Below are 24319 nucleotides of genomic sequence, written 5' to 3' on the forward strand. Positions count from 1 at the left end.
TTGATCGATGGAAATTGTTTGGTGTTTACCATTAACGTTAACTTTCATGAATTTATCACTCCGTTCTAGCACTTCGAATGGGCCTTCATACGGATTTTGTAACGGACGCTTAACGGTGTCCACTCTGACGAAAACGTATTTGCTGGTTTTAAGGTCTTTCGGTATAAACACGGATTTTTCAATGTGGTGAGCGTTTTCTGCTGGTTTCAATTGTTGCATTTGCAGGCGTAATGACTGGATAAATTCCGAACGACTACTGTCGGTTACTGGTGCGTCAAAAAATTCCCCGGGCACGCGAAGCGTTTGGCCATATACCATTTCGGCAACAGAACAACCCATGTCCTCTTTGATAGTTGTGCGCAATCCCAACATAATCAATGGGAGTGTATGACACCAATGTTTCGCATTTACACATGTGATTGCCGTTTTTAGAGTGCGGTGAAACCTCTCAACTAAAACGTTTGCCTGAGGATGGTAGGCCGTCGTACGGATCCGAGTTTGGTTGTGTAGAATGCTTGGATGTTATCAGTTCCAGCTTCAATGATGATTTCTTATGAATTAGTAACTTTTGTAGTTCGGGACCGATTTTCTGGTTTTTTGCTATTTCGTCAAAATTGATTACAGATGGAAAACCGATAGTTTCGACGCGTGAAAGCGCATCTGCCGCAACGTTATCGTTTCCAGGGATATCTCTAATTGACTTAGTGAAACTCGAAATGTATTCGAGATACCGTTCTTCATGTGGTAAGTGGCTGGACTTCGAGTTCAAGGCACAGGTGAGTGGTCGATGGTCGGTGTATATGACGAAATCGCGACCTTCGACGAGGTGGCGGAAATATTTTACTGCAAACTTCATAGCCGTTAATTCGCGCCCGAAGACCGAATATTTTTTCTGTGAAACTGAGAAATTTTGTGAGAAAAATCCTAATGGTCTCCAAATGCCATTTACATACTGTTGAAGTACTGCTCCTGCCGCTGTGTCCGAAGCGTCGACCATCAGCCCCATCGGTTTTGAAGGGTCCGGATAATGTAACAAAGCAGCATTTGCTAGGCTATGTTTACTGTTTCTGCCGCTGTATTCCATTTTAGTTTCCGTGTGTCGTTTTTTCGGTTGCCTGTAATCAACCGTTGAAGCTCTTGTTGCATGTCTGCAGCGCCGGAAATGAACCGTTTATATCCGTTTAATAATGCTAGGAAACGTCGCAATTCCTTAATAGTGCAAGGTCGCTTGTAGTCCACCACTGCTTTCACTCGTTCTGGTTGTGGTTTGATTCCATTTTCATTTATCCGGTAACCAAGAAAATTTACTTCGGTTTGTGCGAATTTACACTTTTCGAGGTTGAGGACAAGTCCATAACGCTGCAATCTATTAAATACTGTTCGGACGTGATCATGGTGCTCTTTCTCGGATGTAGATGCGATGCAGATGTCATCGACAAACACGACTACGAAATCTAGGTCCCCAAGAACACGATGCATGAAACGCTGGAACGACTGACTCGCGTTGCAGAGTCAAAACTGCATCCATGTGAACTCGAACAATCCGAAAGGTGTAATCACTGCAGTTTTGGGAATGTCGCACTCTTGTACAGGAACGTTGTAGTATGCGCGTACCAGATCCAACGTGGTGAAAAATTTTCTTCCCAGAAAGTTGTTGAGTAAGTCGTGAATATGAGGAACGGGGTAGCGATCGGGACTGTAGCTCGGTTCAAGCTCCTGTAATCGCCTACAAAACGCCACTCCTTATTTTTCTTTTGGACACAAAGCAGCAGCTTTTCAAGGGACGACATATTCCGAGCTCAATCATCATTGCGAATTCCTTTTTTGCTGCCTGTAACTTATCCGGTGCCAATCTTCTCACTTTACATGCCACTGGGGGGCCTTTCATTTGGATGTGGTGAGTCACATCGTGGTTAATGTCACAACGCACTACTGGTGGTGCTGTAATTCCGCGGTGTTCTATAAGAAGATCTCGGAAAGGGTGATTAACATCGATTGTTGTTATAAAATGGCTTCTGCATTCTTGGACATTAAGGGGGCATTTGACTCTGTCTCTGTAGAAGTTTTAACCGAGAAACTTCATTCGCAGGGACTTTCACCAAATTTGAATAATTTTTTGCTCAATTTGTTGTCAGAAAAGCATATGTATTTCTCACATGGTGATTCGACAACTTCCCGAATTAGTTACATGGGTCTTCCCCAGGGCTCATGTTTAAGCCCTCTCTTATATAATTTTTACGTTAATGACATCGATGAATGTCTTGCCAATTCATGCACGCTACGGCAACTTGCAGACGATAGCGTAAATCCATTACTGGTAGCGAGGCTAGCGATCTGCAAGGACCATTGCAAGATACCTTAGACAATTTGTCTGAATGGGCTCTCAAGCTGGGTATCGAATTCTCTCCGGAGAAAACTGAGCTGGTCGTTTTTTCTAGGAAGCATAACCCAGCTCAGCTGCAGCTCGTACTAACGGGTAAAACGATCTCTCAGGTTTTAGTCGCTAAATATCTCGGGGTCTGGTTCGACTCTAAATGCACCTGGGCTTGTCATATTAGGTATCTGACACGAAAATGCCAACAGAGGATTAATTTTCTTCGTACGATTACCGGAACCTGGTGGGGAGCCCACCCAGGAGACCTTCTGAGGTTATACCAAACAACAATACTGTCAGTTCTTGAGTACGGTTGTTTCTGCTTTCGCTCCGCTGCGAAAACACACATTATAAAACTAGAAAGAATACAATATCGTTGTTTGCGTATTGCCTTAGGTTGCATGCAGTCGACCCATACGATGAGTCTTGAAGTGTTAGCGGGTATTCTTCCGTTGAAACATCGTTTTTGGAATCTCTCTTACCGGTTACTTATTCGATGTACGATCATGAACCCATTAGTAATTGAAAATTTCGAGAGGTTGGTCGACCTTCAATCTCAATCCAGATTTATGACTTTATATTTTGACTATATGGCTCAAAATATTAATCCTTCTTCATACGATTCCTCCAATGTCGCACTTTTAAATACTTCTAATAATGCTATATTCTTCGACACCACCATGAAACAAGACATTTCTGGTATCCCGGATCAATTACGACCGCAAGAGATCCCTAAGATTTTTTCCGATAAGTTCAAACATGTTAGTTGTGATAAAAGGTTTTTCACTGACGGATCTAATCTAGATGAGTCCACTGGCTTCGGTGTTTTCCACGAAAATCTTACCGCCTCCTACAAACTCGATGCTCCTGCTTCCGTGTACACCGCAGAACTTGCTGCTATTCAGTACTCCCTTGGGATCATCGAAACCCTACCCATTGACCACTACTTCATCTTCACAGACAGTCTCAGTGCCATTGAGGCTCTGCGATCGATGAAGACTGTGAAGCACACCCCGTATTTCCTGGGGAAAATACGTCGGTTTTTAAGTGCTTTAACAGATAAAAATTACCGGGTTACCTTAGCGTGGGTACCTTCTCATTGTTCCATTCCGGGCAATGAAAAGGCTGACTCTTTAGCTAAGGTGGGTGCTATTGATGGCGATATTTATAGTAGACCAATTGCTTATGATGAATTTTATAGTATTTTGCGTCAGAGAACACTCAATAGTTGGCAATTATCATGGGATACAGATGAACTGGGACGGTGGCTACATTCCATTTCTCCTAAGGTATCGACGAAAGCATGGTTCAAGGGGTTGGATGTAAGTCGGAACTTCATTCGAGTGATGTCAAGACTTATGTCCAATCACTACACGTTAAACACGCATCTCTTTCGTATAGGACTTGTGGACAGTAATCACTGCGTTTGTGGCGATGGCTACCACGACATCGAGCACGTTGTTTGGTCGTGTGCCGAATACTCTGATGTTAGGTCCAAGCTAATAGATTCCCTTCGGGCCCGAGGAAGACAAGCAAATGTACCCGTTAGAGACATTTTGGGAAGTGGTGATCTCCGGTATATGTCAGAGCTATACTGTTTTTTGAAAAATGCGGATATTAAACTCTAAAATAAACGTTTTTTTGTATCTTATCAGATTACTCATCCTTCTTTCACTGAATGACTGGTGTACCTTGTGCTGGAGACACAAAAACTTGAAACCTGATTGGATACAGTGCTGTACCTGTTTCGAGATCACGATAATTCGGTGCAATGTGAAATGCAGTGTAATATATGTGCGAAAATTTATTCACTAGTAATTAGAAATTAGTTTATATTTATCTTAGAATAGTTATAGTTAATAATTACTTAATAATACAAACAAACTCAAGCTCCCAACCCAACAACCCCCAACCAGAAATCTGTAAAACCATACTAACCCCAGTAAATCGGGTGTAGCGATGACTCCCTCTAACAAGTTTGTTTTTACCCTGTAAAAATAAAATGTATTGTAAACACTGCTCCGTCAAGCTAACGCAAATGAGCTAGAAAATTAACAACTTTAAAACTAAACAATCTAAATATTTAAACGCAGTATATTAGTACAAATCGATTATACCACGATCAAAACAAAATCGCATCATATATTTGAAAGAATTCAATGTTATTTGCATGTATATGTGTTAATGTATGTTCATATGTGTGTGAATGTTATATTTTAAATGTTCGGTATAGTTGTGCTGTTGGCTACCAAAAATTTGGTGTTTAAAATGAATAACAACTACATAAACCAGGCCTGTCCAACCTTTATGACACGCGGGCCAAATTTCACAGTCCAGAACAGCTGTCGGGCCGAAATTTGGAAAACTTTCAAATTTCAGCTAATTTTTAGATTATGTGCAAATATATGTAGAAATATCGCTTTGATTTTGATATAAATGCCGTTTGATTGATGCTTACTTGATTTTTGCATACCTAAAGTAATTTTACAAGTCACAGTTTTAACAAATAAGGAAAACCAACAATAATTTTTCCTATTGTAAAACAGGACAAACATTCTATTTGTTGTTATTAGATTTTTAAATTACATGAGCTCAGAGAATTGATGGAAACTTGAAACTATTGGGTTTTTTTTTTCAGAACACGAACAATATTGCTTTACAAATCTGATACCGAAATCCACAAACATGATTCGAAATTCTTCACTGATAAAGATGAACAACAACTATTCCTCACTGCTACATTTGGAAACAACTATTCCTCACTGCTTCATTTTGGAAACGTTTTTCATTTTGAAATGTAGATACGGATTGATAATTTCAACACTTTGAAAATAACATCTCATTACTCGTGTAATTTGAACTTTTACAAAGGTGTTTTTTATCACAACAAATTCCAATCTGAATACATCAAAACGTGGGCCAGATGAAAAACGTGTTTCAAAACTCAACGCGGGCCGCGAGAAATGAAGCAGAGGGCCGGATGTGGCCCGCGGACCGTACGTTGGACAGGCTTGACATAAACTCTCTCACTTTTCTCACAGATGGTTGAACCGATTTCCACAAAATTAGTGTCAAATGGAAGGTCCAGCTGCCTCATAACACCCTATTGAGTTTGGCTGTAATCGGACTGTAACTTCGTCTGAAATGTATCGAAATGTGAAAATCACGAAACTTTATTATCTCAGAAACTACACAACCGATTTGAACAATATTGATATCAGATGAACGGGCTAGTTAAGGGTTAACTGATGAATTATGATGCCCAATTCAAGTAACCAGTAAGCACTAAATCATTGCCCTACAACAATACACTAAAGTCGTTTTTTACGCGGGGGATGCGTTCCAAGTTTTTATGGGTTGCACATAAATTACGTATTTTTTCCAATGGGGAGGACGTCCAGTGGCATCACTTGTAATTAAAGATCATATAATTCTATAAAAAAAATTTAAGGGAAAAAGTTCCAAAAAAAAACTTAAAAAAAGAATTTTGTGCTTTATGGATGGCCCCAAACAAAAATGGATACCAGATTCGTGTTCAGCGCCCCGAAATTATGTAAATACTAAGTTTTGGTCGCATTTATCGACACTTTTTTGCTTGGCCAGACTTTGTATGAAGTCGCCCCACTGTGGGTCGGTACAAAGCACGACTCGTTGTCAAAGGATGTTCACAGAGGCCTGGATTTGATTACAGTGAAGCATTTGCCCCAGTTGCAAATATAGCAAGTGTTCGATTAGCATTAGCGCTGGCTAATGAACACAAGTTGTTAACACATCAGATGAATGTTAAAACAGCATTCTTAAACGGAAAGTTAGAAGTGGTCATATTCATGAAACTTCCTCCGAAGGAGAATTGACAAGGCCCAATTGTCAAACTGCAAAGAAGCTTGTATGGTTTGAAACAAGCAAACAGATCTTGGAATAAGGGTTTCGATGATGCTATTAAAGAGCTTGGTTTTATTCCATTAAAAAATGATTGTTGCGTTTACAAGTCAAAATCAAGAGGTATAATCCTTATTCTTTATGTCGATGAAATATTGTTGATTGCCAAGGATATTGGTAATATAACATGGATTTTGAAAAGAAACTTGGAATGTTGTTCCAAATGATAGATTTGTCTGAGGTGAAAAATTTTCTAGGTATGGAAATAAATCGTGATATAGACAATCAAACACTCGAGATTTCTCAATCCCAATATACTGAAAAATTACTTTAAAAATTTGGAATGAGTGAATGTAAACCAGTGGGGACACCATTGGATACAAACACTAGATCAGGCCTGTTCAAACTTTATAAAGCGCGGGCCAAATTTCACAATCCACAATAGCTGTCGGGCCAAAACTTGGAAAACTTTGAAATTTCTGCTGAATTTTAGATTATTTGCAAATATATGTTGAAATATCATGCTGGTTATCTTTGATTTGATACAAAATCAGTCCGTTTTAGATTCAGAAACAAATGTTGTTATCAGTTGGGGCTTACCACAATAAAAGTAATCTTACAAGCCACAGCTATAACAAATAAAAAATACAAATAATGAATTTTTGGAATTTTTCATATGGTGTAACAGCGTTTATATTTATTGTTGTCAGATTTTAAATTTACATGAGTTTGGTGAATTAATGAGAAACTTGAAACTGTTGGCTGTTTTCCAGAACACGAGCTTTGTTGAAATCAAAATCTGATACCGAAATTCGCAAACATGATTCTAAATTTTCGTCTGATAAAGATGAACGACAACTATTTTTAACTGCCTTCATTCTTGAAAACAGCTGCTTCAGAGATATGTGCTTCCAAACAGCGAGAACGTTTTATTTGCATGCTCGCGGAGAACAGGATAACTTTCTTCGTTCAAACAGTCGCGATAGAAATTGATGAGAGAACTCTCCTGAAACTTAGATTTGAGCGCATCGTTACATTGAAGATCGATTATTTCTAACTGGAATTTGTCTGGTACATTGTTCACATCAACGGCAAATGGCGTTGAAAAAATTGTGATTTCTGTGCTATGCTCTCTCAAATCTTTGAAACGCCTAGCAAACTCTTCTTGAAGGGTTTGGATTTTGTGAGAGTATTTATTAAAATTGCAAGGAATATTCTCCGCAAGAAGAGGAAAATGTAGCAAGTTACCAGCTTTCACTTGACTGTGCCAAAGCAGTAATTTTGTTTCGAAAGCTTTGACGTGAGAAAACAGCAATCAAACATGCTGATCTTTACCTTGTAATTTAGTATTCAAATCGTTGAGATGTTTTGTGATGTCCACCAAAAAGGCTTAATCACTCACCCACTCAGAGTCATTGATTTCGGAAATAATTTTTCCTTTCTCTTGCAGAAACAATGCAACTTCCTTACGTAGTGAATAAAATCTTTCCAACATAGTTCCACGGCTTAACCAACGAACTTCACAATACACTAGGGTCGCTTTTTACGCGGTTGTTTGTACCGCATTTAAAAGATTAGATTAGATATACTTATACTAAACTTATTTGATGCCGCGTACAAATGATCTTCCAAATCGAGTAAAAATAATCCGCGTTATTGTAAAAATATCCCGTTTTAAAAAACGCATAAAAATAACCCGCGTGAAAAGCGACCCCAGTGTAATACAGAAGTCGCCGTATTCAGCTTCAATTTCTATTAACATCGATTGGAACTGGCGATGGTTAAGTCATCTGGCTTTGATGAAATTGATTGTTTTGACGACTAACGACATGACCTCAGGAATGTTAAGGATTTTCGCGCAAAGGGTCTGTTGGTGAATAATGCAGTGAATCGTAACAATGTCACCACCTTGTAATTGTTTCTCTTTCCTAATTAGTGCCACAACACCAGTGTTTTTCCCTGTCATTGGTGGTGCTCCACTACCACTACCACTTAGATTTGCGGAGAGAGTCCGAAATCCTGCATGCAGATCATAACCGCTTCCATCAGGTCTTTCCCAGTAGTAGTTCCTTTCATTGGGAACAAGGCTACTAATTCCTCAGTGATTTGGAAATTACTGTCGATTCCTCTCACAAAAATAGCGAGCTGAGCTGTATCTCTCACATCAGTGCTTTCATCGATTGCTAGCGAGAAAAATGTAATGTTAGATATCAGTTCACGCAATGTTATTTTCAGATCATCACCGAGAACTTTAACTCTTCTAGCCACCGTGTTCCGCGATAAACTGATGTTATCAAACTCAGCTTTTACTTTGGGGCACATTATGTCAACGACCGCTGAAATACACTCCTTTATCAACTCTTCGTCTTGGGAAGGTTTCATTTTTTTGGCCAGTATTTTACTCACAAGAAAACTGGCACGTACTGCATTTTCACTTTTCGTGTTTTCCCGAGAGAACAAGGTCTGCTACTTTGATAATCCGCTATTCGACGAATTATTTGAATCAATACTTGATATGAATAAAATTTTCAGGAAACACATACCTCTTAAGCTCGTCGAACTTCTGTTTTCTTTTCGATCCAGTGACACAGTCGTACTTAGTAGAATGCTTCGTTTCGTAATGCCGCCTGAAAAGTTTGGCTTTCCTATAGGTTCCCTTTCTATTTGACTATAATCGTATTTTAATTCCAATTCAATGACTATTTAAAACTGTAACTGCTTTGATCAAAACACATGGCCTCAACAAAATTTAAATTTGGTATTGTGCTATTCGTACGTTACCGATATTGCTCGTGATTGAAGTGTACGAAATTCAAAGTCATTTCTTTTATTTCGCTATTTCTTCAGCACGAATATTTTATTCCTAATTAATAATTTTTTTAAACTTTTTGCCTTTCTCCTAGAAAAGTATAGCAAATACTTGCGGAACCGAAGATATGAAAGTGCTCCAAAGGGCCGAATGGCATATATCACTCAACTCAGTTCGACGAGCTGAGCATTTTCTGTATGTATGTGCGTGTGAGTGTGTGTGTGTGAGTGTGTGCAGATTTTTATTTTTACTCACTTTTCTCAGAGATGGCTGGACCAATTTTAATGAAATTATATGCAAATGAAAGTTCTAGTTGCCCCATAAGACTCTATTAAATTTCATTGTAATTGGATTTTTATTTTGAAGGTTATGTTCAAAAATGTAAAAATCAAGAAACATCAATATCTCAGAAACCACACAACCAATTCTAATAAAATTGGTATCAAATGAACGGGCTACCCTTAACTTTTGAATTTTATATAGATTGAACATGTGGTTCAAAAGTTATGAAAAGAAACGTCTTCTGAAGACTGTTTAATTTCACTCAAGTTTTTCAGAGATGGCTGAACCGATTTTCACGAAATTAGTGTCAAATGAAAGGTCTAGCTGACTCATAACACCCTGTTGAATTTTACTGTAATCGAACTGTAACTTCGTCTGTAATGTACCGAATTGTGAAAATCACGAAACTTCATTATCTCAGATAGTACACAACCTATTTGATCAATAGTATTATCAGATGAACGGGCTAGTTAAGGGTTAACTAATGAATTGTGATTCAACAAGTGGTTTCAAAATTTGGCTGCCCTATACGTTCCCATTTCATTTGATTATAATCGAACTTAAGCAACTGTTATGTATTAAATTGTTAATAAAACAACGAAAGTCTATTATCTCAAAGATTACACGACTTATTTGAACATAACTAGTGTAATACGAACGAGTCATCTCTCAAACTTACAAATAACAAACTTTATAGCAATTTGATATGTGGTTCAAAAGTTATGGAAAGAGAAGAAATTCAAAGGCTATTTAAAACTATACCTGCTTTGATCAATATATGTGGCCTCAATATAATTTAAATGTGGTATCGTACCATTTGAATGTTCCCGGTATCGCTCGTGATTGAATTGTTCGAAATTAAGAGTCATTTCTTTTATTTCGCTATTTCTTGAGCATTCACATTACATATATTTTTATATATTTTATTTTATACATTTTATACCTCAATTACAACATCATTATTTTAGAACCCAAAAAGTGAATACACATTCATTAGATTGAAGCGTTCATGTAAATTTATTTTTACAAATAATAAGTTTGAATGAGAAAGGCTGGGTCTGACCGCTAGGTGGATTAATTTAGGTTTTTATCACAACGAATTTCAATCCGAATACATCGGAATACGAATACATGAATACGGGGGCCAGATGTAAAACGTGTTTCAAAACTTAACGCGGGCCGCATGAAATGAAGCCGCGGGCCGGATGTGGCCCGCAGGCCATACGTTGGACAACCTTGCACTAGATGGACCAAATCTGATGCAAAACTCACCGATTAACCTTATAGAGAACTATACTTTTTATCGACTGTTAGTTTACTCAGAGGAGTTTCTCTCGGCTTCGCAGTCTTTAAAATGTGAAAAGAAAACGCTATTTTTCTCTTACACCGACGTTTCGAATAATATATATTCTTTATCTACAGGCTCTACAAGTAAATTAAAACCAAAAACGATTTCTAGAAACAAATACATAAATTATGCACATAATATCATTACCGAGAGGACCATTTTCCTGTGAAGTGGTTCTTCGGTTAGAGCATTAAACTTGACAAAACAAATAATAATCAACCTAACAGAACATCCAAAAATACATTAAATTAGCTAAACATGATATCGAATACAATTTAAGCTTCTTACATTATGAAAATGAAAAAATTACAACTAGACATTTTAACGAAGCGGAACTCGTAGCACTCTCAATCATACTAAACCATTTTTTCCGTACCCAGCAACCTTGCATGCAAACTCTATTGTGCACAAGCTATGCTGTGTGACACTCGGTGGAAGCTGTCAGCGACCGTTGACGTTTACTGTTGTTTATTTCTGTACTCCGCTTGACGTGTTGCATGACTGCTGTATATGTTGTGCTCAAGCCTTCAACATCACTGCGTTTGTTTACTGTATGATCGTTCGTGATAATGTGGCACATTTCCAACACGTTCAACGCTGTTTTTCGCCTATGTTCATCCAGGATACACACCTCATTCAACTTGAATGAATGGTTCTCGTCGATGCTGTGTTAGAGTAAAGCAGTTTTTTCCCTCAGGTGATGTATTTTGGCTCACACCTCATTCAACTTGAATGAATGGTTCTCGTCGATGCTGTGTTAGAGTAAAGCAGTTTTTTCCCTCAGGTGATGTATTTTGGCAATAGTGGATGGACTGGTGGCATGTTCGTTTGGATTGAGCTCATCCAGTCCAACATAGCACGCATCGCAGTTGGTACAGGGAATTTTGTAAAAGACGTTGCTGCGATCTAATGTTGCGATCCGATCTTTGGTGTTCGTGAACAAATGGTTTATGATGTGCTCATTATGTGTAGCTAGGGTAATTTCTGGGAAATCTATACGCAGTGATTTCTTTATGCGCGCCGTTAATCTGTCGATATAGAGCATATGTTTGTATGTTGTTGGCAATGTTTTTGCTGGGGCATCTTGTACGTTCCTCCTCATTAGTCTGTTCTGCAATCTATTTCGCAGCGATAAATGGTAGTGGTTGACCTTAAGATGTTCGTCTATGATGTCGTTGATCGCTTTTGGGGGGAGATTTGTGCTAAGTTTTCGTACTCGCATGATAAAGTTGGCAACCACATTCATTTTCATATGCAACGGGTGACAAGAGAAAAAGTCCAGGAAAGTACCCGAAGCCATGGGTTTGGAATACCATTCCGTTTTGATGGACTGGTCTGCTTTGCGGACTAGCACCATGTCGAGATATGAAATTCTACCTTCCTCTTCTCTTTCACACGTAAACTGTAGGTTGCTGTCATAGCTATTAAAACATCTAGAACTTCTTCGACTTTACCTGCGGGCACTGCAAGGATTAAGTCATCTACATATTTTTTCAAAAGTGGGAGCGGGAAATTCAACCGTTCTACCACTTCTTCAAGCAATGTTTCCATAACTAAATCAGCTGCAGTTGCCGAGAAGGGATTCCCCATGGCGGTTCCAGAGATCTGTTTGAAGTATTGTCCACGAAATGAGAAGTAGCTACATTCCATGCAGAAATTCACAATTTCAACGAAAAAATCAAGGTTGATCTTCGTGTGTCGTTTGATTCTATCCCATTTGGTCATTATTGTGTGTATTACTAGACTCCTGGGTATGCAAGTGAATAGAGATAACACATCCAACGAAATAAGAATGTAGCTTGGTGGCAGTCGTACCGTATTAATGTACTCGCAGAAACTGAAAGAGTCTGTTACATTATATTCACACTCAATCAATGCTCGCACGATGCGTCCAATATATTTAGACAACATGTATGATGGTCCTCCGATGTTGGGTACGACTGGCCGGAGCGGTAGGTCCTGCTTATGTGCTTTCGGTAGTCCATATATTATTGGGCAAAGTGATGACAAAGTGCGTAGCTGATAGGCTGTTGTTGAATCTCTAATGGTCCTCTCGGTAATGATATTATGTGCATAATTTATGTATTTGTTTCTAAAAATCGTTTTTGGTCTTAATTTACTTGTAGAGCCTTGATAAAGAATATATATTTATCGAAACGTCGGTGTAAGAGAAAAATAACGTTTTCTTTTCACATTTTAAAGACTGCGAAGCTGTAAGAAACTCCTCTGAGTAAACTAACAGTCGATAAAAAGTATAGTGAATATAAAATGGCGCGTCCCCCCAGCTTCTATCAAACGATTGACAACGAATTCGGAAGTACAACCCTCACGATACTAAAAGAGTATGCAACAAGCAACAGAAAATGTCGGATGTCGGAGGAGAGGTATTTTTCCAAACCACATAATAAACTCGTTCAAGTGTGTTTTCGCGTTGCTCGAGACCGAAAGCCCATTCATAAACAAGTTAAATAGGAGCATCAACAGGTTTAAGAAGTCACTTTTAAACATCGAAATCAGACAGACCTACCATACAATAAATAAGCTTCTGAACGAGTTCAAATCATTGAAAGGACGGATTGTGTTTATCCTGCCTGAACATATCGCACAGAATTCTCTTCGGTTCCAGGATAATTTTTTGCAAACACACACCGAACACAGCACGAAGACCACTAAACGCAAATTTGACAACTTGCTCTCCGTTTCCGTGCACGAAGCAATCCGCCAACCCCCAATGCACAATGGTCCAAAAACCGAATTTAGGGGGAAATATGGGTCTAGAGCTCTATAGCAACATTTTAAAGAAAAATTTTTTTCTACAAAGTTGTTACATATGATAAAGCGCTCATTGAAAAATTATCAAAAATTAGGGTAACCAACAGTTTCGATGCAATCGAGTATCTAACTTTTTTATCTTTGTAGATAGAAGAAAAATTTGTTCTACAATGTTATAGCTCCATTAATTTTAAGCAACTTTGTAAAAAAAGTTTTTCTCTATCTTTGAAAACAACCGATTTATATTGAAAAAACATATTTTACGCTCTAACTTTTTTATTTCAAGTTTCACCTCAAAACTGTCTTTGAACGACTTTTAGAGCTTTTTAAGAGAAACAATCTACAACGCTGACATCGTAAATATCTCAATTTTACTCAAAGTTATTAATATTTTTCATCAAAAAATATGCGGTTTTCATTTGTATGTCATTCATTTTGGGGCAAACATAAAAAATATCTCTTGGTTTCATTTTGAAGGGCATACTTGACTCTATAAATGGAGGAACTTTAAGAAATAGATAATTTTTTAAATTTGAGTAAATTCAATTTCAAAATAAGACGAAAATTTCAATAATTTTATACATTATGCATATAAAGCACCCAGATTTATTTTTGACGTAGAGCTACGTTTTTCTTTAGCCTACCACATAGGGATGTAAATAGGAAAACTATTAACGAAAAGGGGACGAAATATGTCCCTTTTTAAATGCTTATAAATCGGTTTGTTTTCAACCGATTTCCTTCATTTTTGCAGTAATTGTTTGGAAAATTATACACGCATCCACCCAACTGTAGAAAATTGTTGATTGATTATGCAAACTACCGTACTATTGATAATTGTCAAGCCTTGTTTAAACGAAAATTACGTCCTCTGATTGGTCGTTATATGATTGCTTCCCAAGCACGGTCGACAGAATCATATACCTTGCAATAGAAAACATGCTGTTTGGCCTATATAAGAGCCTGTTTCAGCCGAAGCCGCTCATAATAGTTCTGGACAGCGACAAGTTGTCAACAGCAGTCGTCCTTCCTTAGCAGCATTACTAGCCCTGTGGTTGGTCACCACGTCTCAGGAGCAGCGCGGTTCTTCTCAGCGTGTGTCGCCAGACTGCCATTATTCCCCCGTGTTAGGGCAGCATGAAGATCGTCATCACCAAATCCAATTTTGAACAGCAAAATGCCTTTTTTCAAGGCAAATAAACAAGTCATTGAAAGTTAATAATTTTCGACAACGTAAGCAAGCATTCTGTGCGGATTCCAGCAGTTACATCTGTCGCGGCCGTCTAATTTACAGAAGGTGAAATAGCTTCCACAGTGCATGTTGTCCGTGTATCTTAACTCCCCCACTGTTGGGGCACAAAGGTTGCGATCAGCAACCGATTTTGAACAGCAAAATGCATTTTTTCAAGGCAAATAAACAAGTAATTGAAGGGTGAAAATTTCCTAGCATCAACACAAGCAAACATTCTTCGCGGGATCCTAGCAATCAAATTCTGTTGTAGTTTATTTAGTTTTAGTTTACCCCCACTGTTGGGACAGTGAATAACAAACTGCCCTGTTAGAACGCATTCACAAAGGCAGTTAATTCGAATATGCAGTACTGATATAATTTCGATTCTATCAATCAGCATTAACAGAATTTCGTCGTCTCCCAGCTGCCAAGTTGCAACATGATGCAACACGCAACAACGAGCAAACGAAATCGCTTGATGTTACAAACCGCAATGAAATACGGGTTAAAACCGTTGCGTGTGTGAGAGCACCATCGGTGTTTATTCGCTGGAAACAAATATCAAATGCGGATTGTGGAATAATTCGTTTAAAGAATATTAGAGAATTAAACAACTGAAAAGAAGGGCGTGGCCGATTACGTAGCACCCTTCGGCTATAAAAGAGTGTTTCTGGGAAAACTAGCTACATTCATTAGTCGGAAGGTGAGCTGGATGGACCGGACCGTCCACAACGTTGACAGCAGTAGAAGCAGATACAGCACTCAGAAGTAACAGCGGGTTGCGCCTGTAGCTGCCTTCAAATTAAAGAAACCACTTGCGCTGTGGTTAGTCACCATGTCTCAGTAGCAGCGCGGTTCTTCTCAGCGTGCCTCGCCAGACTGCCATCATTCCCCCACTGTTGGGGCAGCATAAAGATCGTCATCACCAAATCTAATTTTGAACAGCAAAATGCCTTTTTTCAAGGCAAATAAACAAGTCATTGAAAGTTAATAATTTTTGACAACGTAAGCAAGTATTCTGTGCGGATTCTAGCAGTTACATCTGTCGCGACCGTCTAATTTACAGAAGGTGAAATAGCTTCCACAGTGCATGTTATCCATGTATCTTAACTCCCCCACTGTTGGGGCACAAAGGTTGCGATCAGCAACCGATTTTGAACAGCAAAATGCCTTTTTTCAAGGCAAATAAACAAGTAATTGAAGAGTGAAAATTTCCTAGCATCAACACAAGCAAACATTCTTCGCGGGATCCTAGCAATCAAATTCTGTTGTAGTTTATTTAGTTTTAGTTTACCCCCACTGTTGGGACAGCACAAAGGCTGTGATCAACATAACCGATTTTGAATAACAAACTGCCCTGTTAGAACGCAATTCGAACGAATTCGAATATGCAGAGCTAATTTGAAGTCGATTCAATCAATCAGCATTAACAGAATTTCGTCGTCTCCCAGCTGCCAAGTTGCAACATGATGCAACACGCAACAACGAGCAAACGAAATCGCTTGATGTTACAAACCGCAATAAAATACGGGTTAAAACCGTTGCGTGTGTGAGAGCACCATCGGTGTTTATTCGCTGGAAACAAATATCAAATGCGAATTGTGGAATAATTCGTTTAAAGAATATTATAGAATTAAACAACTGAAAAGAAGGGTGTGGCCTATTACGTAGCACCCTTCGGCTATAAAAGAGTGTTTCTGGGAAAACTAGCTACATTCATTAGTCGGAAGATGAGCTGGATGGACCCTCCACAACGTTGACAGCAGTAGCAGCAGATATCGGCACTCAGCAGTAACAGACCATAGCAGCGGGTCGCGCCTGTGGCTGCCTTCAAATTAAGCACTTGCCCTGTGCTGTGGCTTCTCAGCGTGTGTCGTCAGACTGCCGTTATTGCCCCACTACTGAGGCAGCATAAAGGTTGCCATCAGCAAATCCAATTTTGAGCAGCAAAATGCTTTTCTCAAGGCAAATAAACAAATATTTGAAGGTTAATAATTTTTTGACAACTCAAGCGAGCAATCTGTGCTGGATAGTAGCAATTTAAATCTGTAGCAGCCGTCTAATTTACAGAATGTGAAACTGCTTTTACAGCTCGTGTTTTCAGTGTCTTCATTACCCCACTGTTGAGGTAGCACAAAGCAAGCATTAGTAGACTTTGACTCATTATTGAAACACCTACAACAATGCATTTGTTAATAGTGTGCGTAGCTCTACGTCAGTTATGCGGTCGTGTCATGGATACAACCTCCTACTTTATGGTATTTTTTTTATAACTAGGCGTAATTACCTTTAATTTGACCCAAAAAGATCGAAAATCGATCAACTGGTTCAGAAGTTATGATTTTTTTTAAATAAAATACATCGAATATAGCAGTTTTTTATGGTCACCCTATCACCCCGGAGCTGGTCCCCTTAATAACCCAACGAAACAATACGGGTTTGATTATTTTCAACATAGATGCATCCCTGCGATTTTGAGCACAATTGAAGCACTTTGCGTGACCAACTTCGAAATAGGGTGACCATAAAAAACGACTGTGTTCGATGTATTTAATTTAAAATAAAATCATAACTTCTGAACCAGTAGATCGATTTTCGATCTTTTTGGGTCAAATTTAAGGTAATTACGTCTAGTTATAAGAAAAAATACCAAAAAACAAATCCGGGTGCTTTTATATGCATAATGTATAAAATTATTGAAATTTTCGGCTTGTTTTTAAATTGAATTTACTCAAATTTAAGAAAAAAACATAATTCTAAAAGTTCATCCATCTATAGAGTCAAGTATGCCCTTCAAAATGAGACCAAGCGATATTTTTTAAGTTTGCCATACATGCGAATGACATACAAATGAAAAACACATATTTTTTGATGAAAAATATTATTAACTTTGAGTAAAATTGAGATATTTACGATGTCAGCATTGCAAATTGTTTCTCTTAAAAAGCTCTAGAAGTCGTTCAAAGACGGTTTTGAGATGAAACTTGAAATAAAAAGGTTAGAGCGTAAAATATATTTTTTCAATATAAATCGGTTGTTTTCAAAGATAGAGAAAAACTTTTTTTTACAAAGTTACTTAAAATTAATGGAGCTATAATATTGTAGAACAAATTTTTCTTTTAAATACAAAGATAAAAAAGTTAGATACTTGATTGCATCGAAAATGTTGGTCACTCTAATTTTTGATAATTTTTCAATGAGCGCTTTATCATATGGGTCATTCCATGTCAAGTGATCAGGCAAATGCAACGACCCTCTCCGATTCGCTTCAAAATGAATTAAATGACTTGTTTTTGGTCGAAACTGAAAAATCCAGAGTTTTGGGTCAATCGGACAACCCCCCTCCAATTGCGGAGCCCTCCATTTTTGTATTCTTTGACAAAAAATCATTTTCCATGTTTTGGAAAAACATCATATCTCAGAGGCCGAAAGAGCTACAGACAATATTAGACACTCTTTTTAAAGGTTATTAAATTTACTATCGAATGGCATCATCAGATTTTGCAAACAGTGTTGCCAATATTGATATTTTCACGTTTAAAAACTAAAACTTCGTTTATCTCAAAACACCCCCAATTTTTTTTATATCTGATGTCACCAATGTGTTCAGCGGAAAATTTTACATAAGAATCACCTATCCACAAAATGCAATTTGCACCGTTGCGGAGATATTCAACTTTTAAGATAACGAGTTCGTTAAATTCCAACAATACGCCTACAAATGCGATAAGCCTTATTAAAACGCATCTCAAACTAAATCACCGCTTCAAATCTCAAAAACTGGTTTCTCATATTGTACTTGATGGTACCGGAATTAACAGCCATTAAAGTACAACGTGCGTTTCATTAATTATAATTATTTAACAGGTTTGTCAGAAATTAACGTTTGATTTAACTTTTGGAGTTAAATTGAAATAGGTACCCGATCAGAGCTTGACAATGTCTTCATTAAAATGGTAGCGTCCGCTTGAAGTGTCGCCGATTGTATTCCTCGGATCCCTGGAACAGATTTAATTAAATCGAACCTGGCAGCACTGACAACTGGTGGATTTTATCGCTCGTTTTATCACAAATTTTAAATTTTTCTTTGAGTTACCGAACCATTTCCTCTCCAGCACTTTCTAGACTTTCATTTGCTGACTAGAAACAGCCTCAAAAGATTTTTTTAAAGCTTTTGATGCCTTGAGCAGTTTTTCTCCACTGTATTTATTCGATTGTTTGACCAAGTGATTGACCAACAGATTGCAAAGCCGTGTTAAGGCAAACCAGCTGTGTCTTTGCTATACAAGTAAACGATTAAAACAGGTTCAAAACAATTTCAAATAAAACAAAACAATAATGACATCGCAGAAGTGAGCTAATCACTTCATTTCCAACATTTCCATGTTGTAAAGAATATAGTGTGAAAAATCCTTTTACTCAGCTCATGCGGAGTTTCCAATTCTTCAGCTTATGATCCAACTCACCAGTATCTATAACAAGGAAATAATGAATGTTAACTATAATGCTTGTAACATTACTTGTGCTGAGGTATACACTCAAAATATTTTTCACGTTATAGTTACCGGAAAAGTTACGTGAATATTTTCCACTATCGTTTTAAGTAGATTCTAGGTGATTGTCTCTTGAGTTCATCATGACCTGGTGAGATACATTATCCTTCGAATCTTATTTAGTAGACATATGCGTTTCATGTGAGTTTCACGACGAATTCTTCTACTGGTAAAGTGAAAAGCATTTGAGTATCTGATATCTATCACGTTTTATGCAACGTATATTTTTATTTATTTCTATAATTTTTTATAGATCGCAAATGGTTTTCAGAAATTATCGAAATATATTCCGTAATATATCTGGGGTATACCAATTCGTAAATGAATAAACGACATAAAAACTGATTAATATTACGACATTCGTCGACGATAGTTACCGCTGAAGCTGTTTGTATTCAGGTAACTCCTCTACCTCTGAACTAAAGCTGCGTAAACCCTCTTAACCTGTAAGGTTAAGACTGGATGTTATTTAGATTTTTTGAAAACTCACTTATTTACAAGCCATCGAGAAATTCTGTTTTGTGTGCTGACACTGAATCAAACAACAGCTTCGCCATTTTGATTCAAGGCTATTTCCGCACAGAGAATTCACGCGATACATCCTGTTTGACGTTTTCCAGTTCACGTGGATATTACGTGATAAACCATGGCATACATGTGATTTTCACGTAAATGTTATCATGCAAAGTGACAGAAAATGAACAAGTATAGGAACTTTCACGTAACAATAACGTGAAAAATATTTTGAGTGTACTATTTTCACCGATTGCTACGCCTGTTTCCTGATCCATCATTCTATCTTGCGAATTAATCCTTACAACCTCCGCTCTCAGTGCTGCATCACATTGGACGCATGTCTCTTGACCTCCTACTAATTCCTGATTGTTTTCATGAAACCTGCCATGAAAACATGACGAAATGCAGCATTGTTTCTGTCTAGCTGCGAAATATTGGCCAAACTGTTTTTCATGGCTTCCGCATATAGTTTGCAAACGTTGAACACCAGACCGAAGTTTGAACAAAATACATTCTCGCGATGTTAAGTGCGATCGATTGTGATTTTCAGCTGTACACTTACTTTTTAAACTCCAACCTATTGAACACACCATTTTTTTCACTGTCGTGAAAACTCATATCAACCTGCGTATGTTTTGACAGAAACCACGTTATGAAAACACAGGAATAAACCATCAGAAAGGCCATGAGAAACCCACATTTGAGATGTGAAATAGTGCTTTTGTTTCGAGTGCGTTTCACCATTTGGTCACATTTGTTGTGTGAATTTAACGAACTCGTTATCTTAAAAGTTTAATATCTCCACAACGGCGCATATTGCATTTTGTGGATAGGTGATTCTTATGTAAAATTTTCCGCTGAACACATTGGTGACATCAGATATAAAAAAAATTGGGGGTGTTTTGAGATTAACGAAGTTTTAGTTTTTAAACGTGAAAATATCAATATTGGCAACACTGTTTGCAAAATCTGATGATGCCATTCGATAGTAAATTTAATAACCTTTAAAAAGAGTGTTTAATATTGTCTGTAGCTCTTTCGGCCTCTGAGATATGATGTTTTTCCAAACATGGAAAATGATTTTTTGTCAAAGAATACAAAAATGGAGGGCCCCGCAATTGGAGGGGGGTTGTCCGATTGACCCAAAACTCTGGATTTTTCAGTTTCGACCAAAGACAAGTCATTTAATTCATTTTGAAGCGAATCGGAGAGGGTCGTTGCATTTGCCTGATCACTTGACATGGATTGACCCATATGTAACAACTTTGTAGAAGAAAGTTTTTCTCTAAAATGTTGCTATAGAGCTCTAGACCCAAATTTCCCCCTAAATTTGGTTTCTGGACCATTGTGCAATGGTAACCCAAAAGCAGTTCACAACGCTACATCAACAACAATTCCACCAGAGACTGAGGTTTTGTTGAGCTAAGGACCGAAGTTCGCTTTGCCATATACCTCCGTCACTGAAGTGCCAGTTTTCCACTGGATCGCGGATTTGGAAAATGTCCTCATTTCCAATCCTGATAAATCAGTGCAAGATCGTAATCGATGCAATGTCGTCAATATGATTCAGAACTATCTGCACACGTTTGATTCAGCATCATACAATCCTCTAAACGCGTTCTTAGGGGCCGTTCAATAATTACGTAGGCATATTTTTCCACTTTTTCAACTCCCCCTCCCCCCCCCCTTGTAAGACATCGTAAGATTTTTTGATACCACCCCTCTCCCTAGTAAGATCTTACTATATATACTATATATAGATTTTTATTATAGTTTTATCATCCTGAAGCAAGCACCAGGGTGGCCACTCAATCGGGAAAACGGGAAATGCGGAAAAAGTCGGGAATTGAATTACATCGGGAAAAATGCGGGAAAAAGTCGGGAATTTTTTTATTTGATCGGGATTCTGTTACCAAGATTTTTTCAAAGTATTGTGTATGATGCAATTACAAATGATGGAGAAGTTGGAAGTGCAGGACTGCAAGTTGGTCCCTTGAAAGTCACATTTTTCTTCCTCAGTCAATTTTTTAACCAAAAAGTCATTAAACTTACTTTTTTTGACCTGCTGACCAGCTGATTACTCATATCAGTCCTGCTTTTCAAATGAAATAAATGTTGACCACAAATGTCTTAGAATAGCATAAAACTTCGAAATCTGTTATCTAAAAAAATTGAATGGCCTCTGTGGGACTTCTCAAGATGGTAAAGCGAATTGAAACCGGGGTCGAAAACCGTAGTTTGGGAATGAAAGTTACCTGTTTATCGAGAAAACGTTTTTAGTGAGAGAATCAATCATAAATTCTCATATGTACAATAGAAACTGTTTCATTTTCCAAGAGCAATGCAGAATAAGTTTCACTGTACAATCTTACTAACATCACTAGTTATTAGTAGTTATTTGAATAAACAAATTGAGGATAAAATAAGTGGCACACAGTTCTGATTCTCCACTTTTTCAAATAGATTTTTATTTCAGCTAGTCTTTTTGAAAATATATTTGGCGAACTCTAGCGAAACTAGCTACCATTTCCGCTTAGAAACTCAATGCTGGTGAAATTTTGGGTTAGGGACGAACTTGCTATGCGGAGCAGTTAATTTAAAAAACATTACAAACTTGCCCCAGAATAGAGCAAACATTATTTTGGAATTTTTTGAAAAACTAATTTTTTATATATTTCAAATTCGTATTTTTCTGTAAATTACACAATTTGACTGTAAAAAAAACTTTTTTTTTGATGTAAATACAATCAGGAATGTTCTTAGAAAGAAGCGTAATCGTTTGCGAGGTTTTTCAAAAAAACATTTTACAGTTGAATCGCTTTATAGCGACATCGCAAGGAACCGTCGTTATGGAGAAATTCGCGGTACAACGAATAATTTTTATGAATATAGAGCAAAAGCGATCATTGAGATTGTCGCTATAGAGAGATTTGTCGCTATATAAATTGTCGTAATAGAGGGATTCGACTGTATTTATTTTATTTGTTACTGCATACGACTTTTTACATGCTTTTTGTTTTGCAACTGATCTTAGGGTACGATGCTGGCCTAACTAGTCAGTCGTCGTAGGTTCGTGTCTCGGCTCGAGAGAGACTGTTATTGTCTGCAGGATCGTAGCGCTAGCCCTGCAATCGCCCCGTGCACTAAACAGCTGGCTGCTAAATCTGTGGCCAATAAACAAAAATACTTTGAATATTCTAAAAGCCAAAATAATTAGGTTGATTGGTGTAATGTTTCCGGCAAAGCTGTAGATGGTAGTTCTATTTAAAATAAATAGTTGAAGAGGTTGTTTATAAGACACGACCGCAGAGGTAACGTAGAATACGACAGCCTATCTTATGTCAATGTATTTCTTAGAATAGGTTTGGGAATACACTCAATTGGGGTTAATTAATTTAATAGTCTCTTTGCTCCAGATGACGTTTACCTCTGTAGCCGGCACCGCGTTTTAACTTGCTGCCGTATCCAAAACAAGAATGAAATTGAATTGTTTTGAGGCTGTCTTTTATATCAAGTTACACTAAGATATCTTAATTTAGGCAGTGGCTACGAAGAGGCTATAGACAAAGGCAAAAAGTGCATTCCCCATCTATGATATAACAGTTCAAATAACAATTTTCTGCATTTTACGATAGCGTAGATAATTTTACAACTGATTGCTGCAATTAGTAAGACTTGCGAGAAAAATTATGTGATTCAGGCTCACTAGCTCAGAAATTCTTCAGATAAACTTTGAGGTTAATTGTGTTTGTCAATGCCATTTATTGACAACTGAATAATTTTTTTTCAACATGGCAAATTTTTTATTTAGTTTTGAATGATTTACAGTGATAATTAAATTCTACATGGGGTGATTTATTAGCCATTATATATGAAAATTTCAATCGCTATACTGCTAGCCACACACGCTATATGAACATGCACACACGCGCTACAGACATGCATACACGCTATAAGCATACACACACGCTAAACAGCTAGCCACGCACGCTATATAGCAAGCCACGCACTCTAGCCACACGCTGTATAGGAAGCCACACACGCTAGCCACACGCTATATAGTAATCCAGCGTGCACAGAAACGCTAGCCACACACGCTATATAGCAAGCCACACACCTTAAATTTTAGGGACACACGCTACAGATATTCACACACGTTATGTGCACACACCCTTTATATACATACGCTGGATGATGGTGGCTTCTCAAACAACCTGGCGGTGCGAGTCTCTTTCAGTTTCGGGTTGTATTCAACCAACGATATCTGAATTGAATTACCGCTGGTGGGGTCCAACTCAGATCGAAGGGAAGCCGAACTGAAAGAGGTTGGAACTGCAGCTAACCACTACCGGCGCCGCTGTTGCCCGCTGCTGATCCACTTCGCCTACTGCCATCGGTATTGATGTCCGCTGCTGCTGCCTGCTGATAGTAAACTGATTTGCTTGAGGAGAAACAGTCTCTTATATAGCCCAAAGAGTGCATTCCCGGCTAACTAGGTACTCCATTCTGTCGTCCTTTTTAAGGAAAGGCAGCAAGCGACCAATCAAAAGTCAAC

The 24319-nt window shown here is 37.9% G+C and overlaps 1 protein-coding gene and 1 long non-coding RNA gene across 2 annotated transcripts in view; both read right to left on the minus strand.

Moving 5' to 3' along the window:
- LOC129718617 (E3 ubiquitin-protein ligase UBR1) overlaps positions 1-24319 on the minus strand; it is a 504745-nt gene that overhangs the window by 295193 nt on the left and 185233 nt on the right. The window lies entirely within an intron of this gene.
- LOC129718619 (uncharacterized) lies at positions 8130-8937 on the minus strand. The gene is made up of 3 exons (XR_008726979.1): positions 8797-8937; positions 8497-8735; positions 8130-8436 (listed from the first exon to the last, which is right to left on the minus strand). It is a non-coding gene; the product is annotated as an uncharacterized LOC129718619 (long non-coding RNA).

Source organism: Wyeomyia smithii, chromosome 1 (assembly GCF_029784165.1).
Source record: "Wyeomyia smithii strain HCP4-BCI-WySm-NY-G18 chromosome 1, ASM2978416v1, whole genome shotgun sequence".
In the NCBI taxonomy this organism is placed as follows: domain Eukaryota; kingdom Metazoa; phylum Arthropoda; class Insecta; order Diptera; family Culicidae; genus Wyeomyia; species Wyeomyia smithii.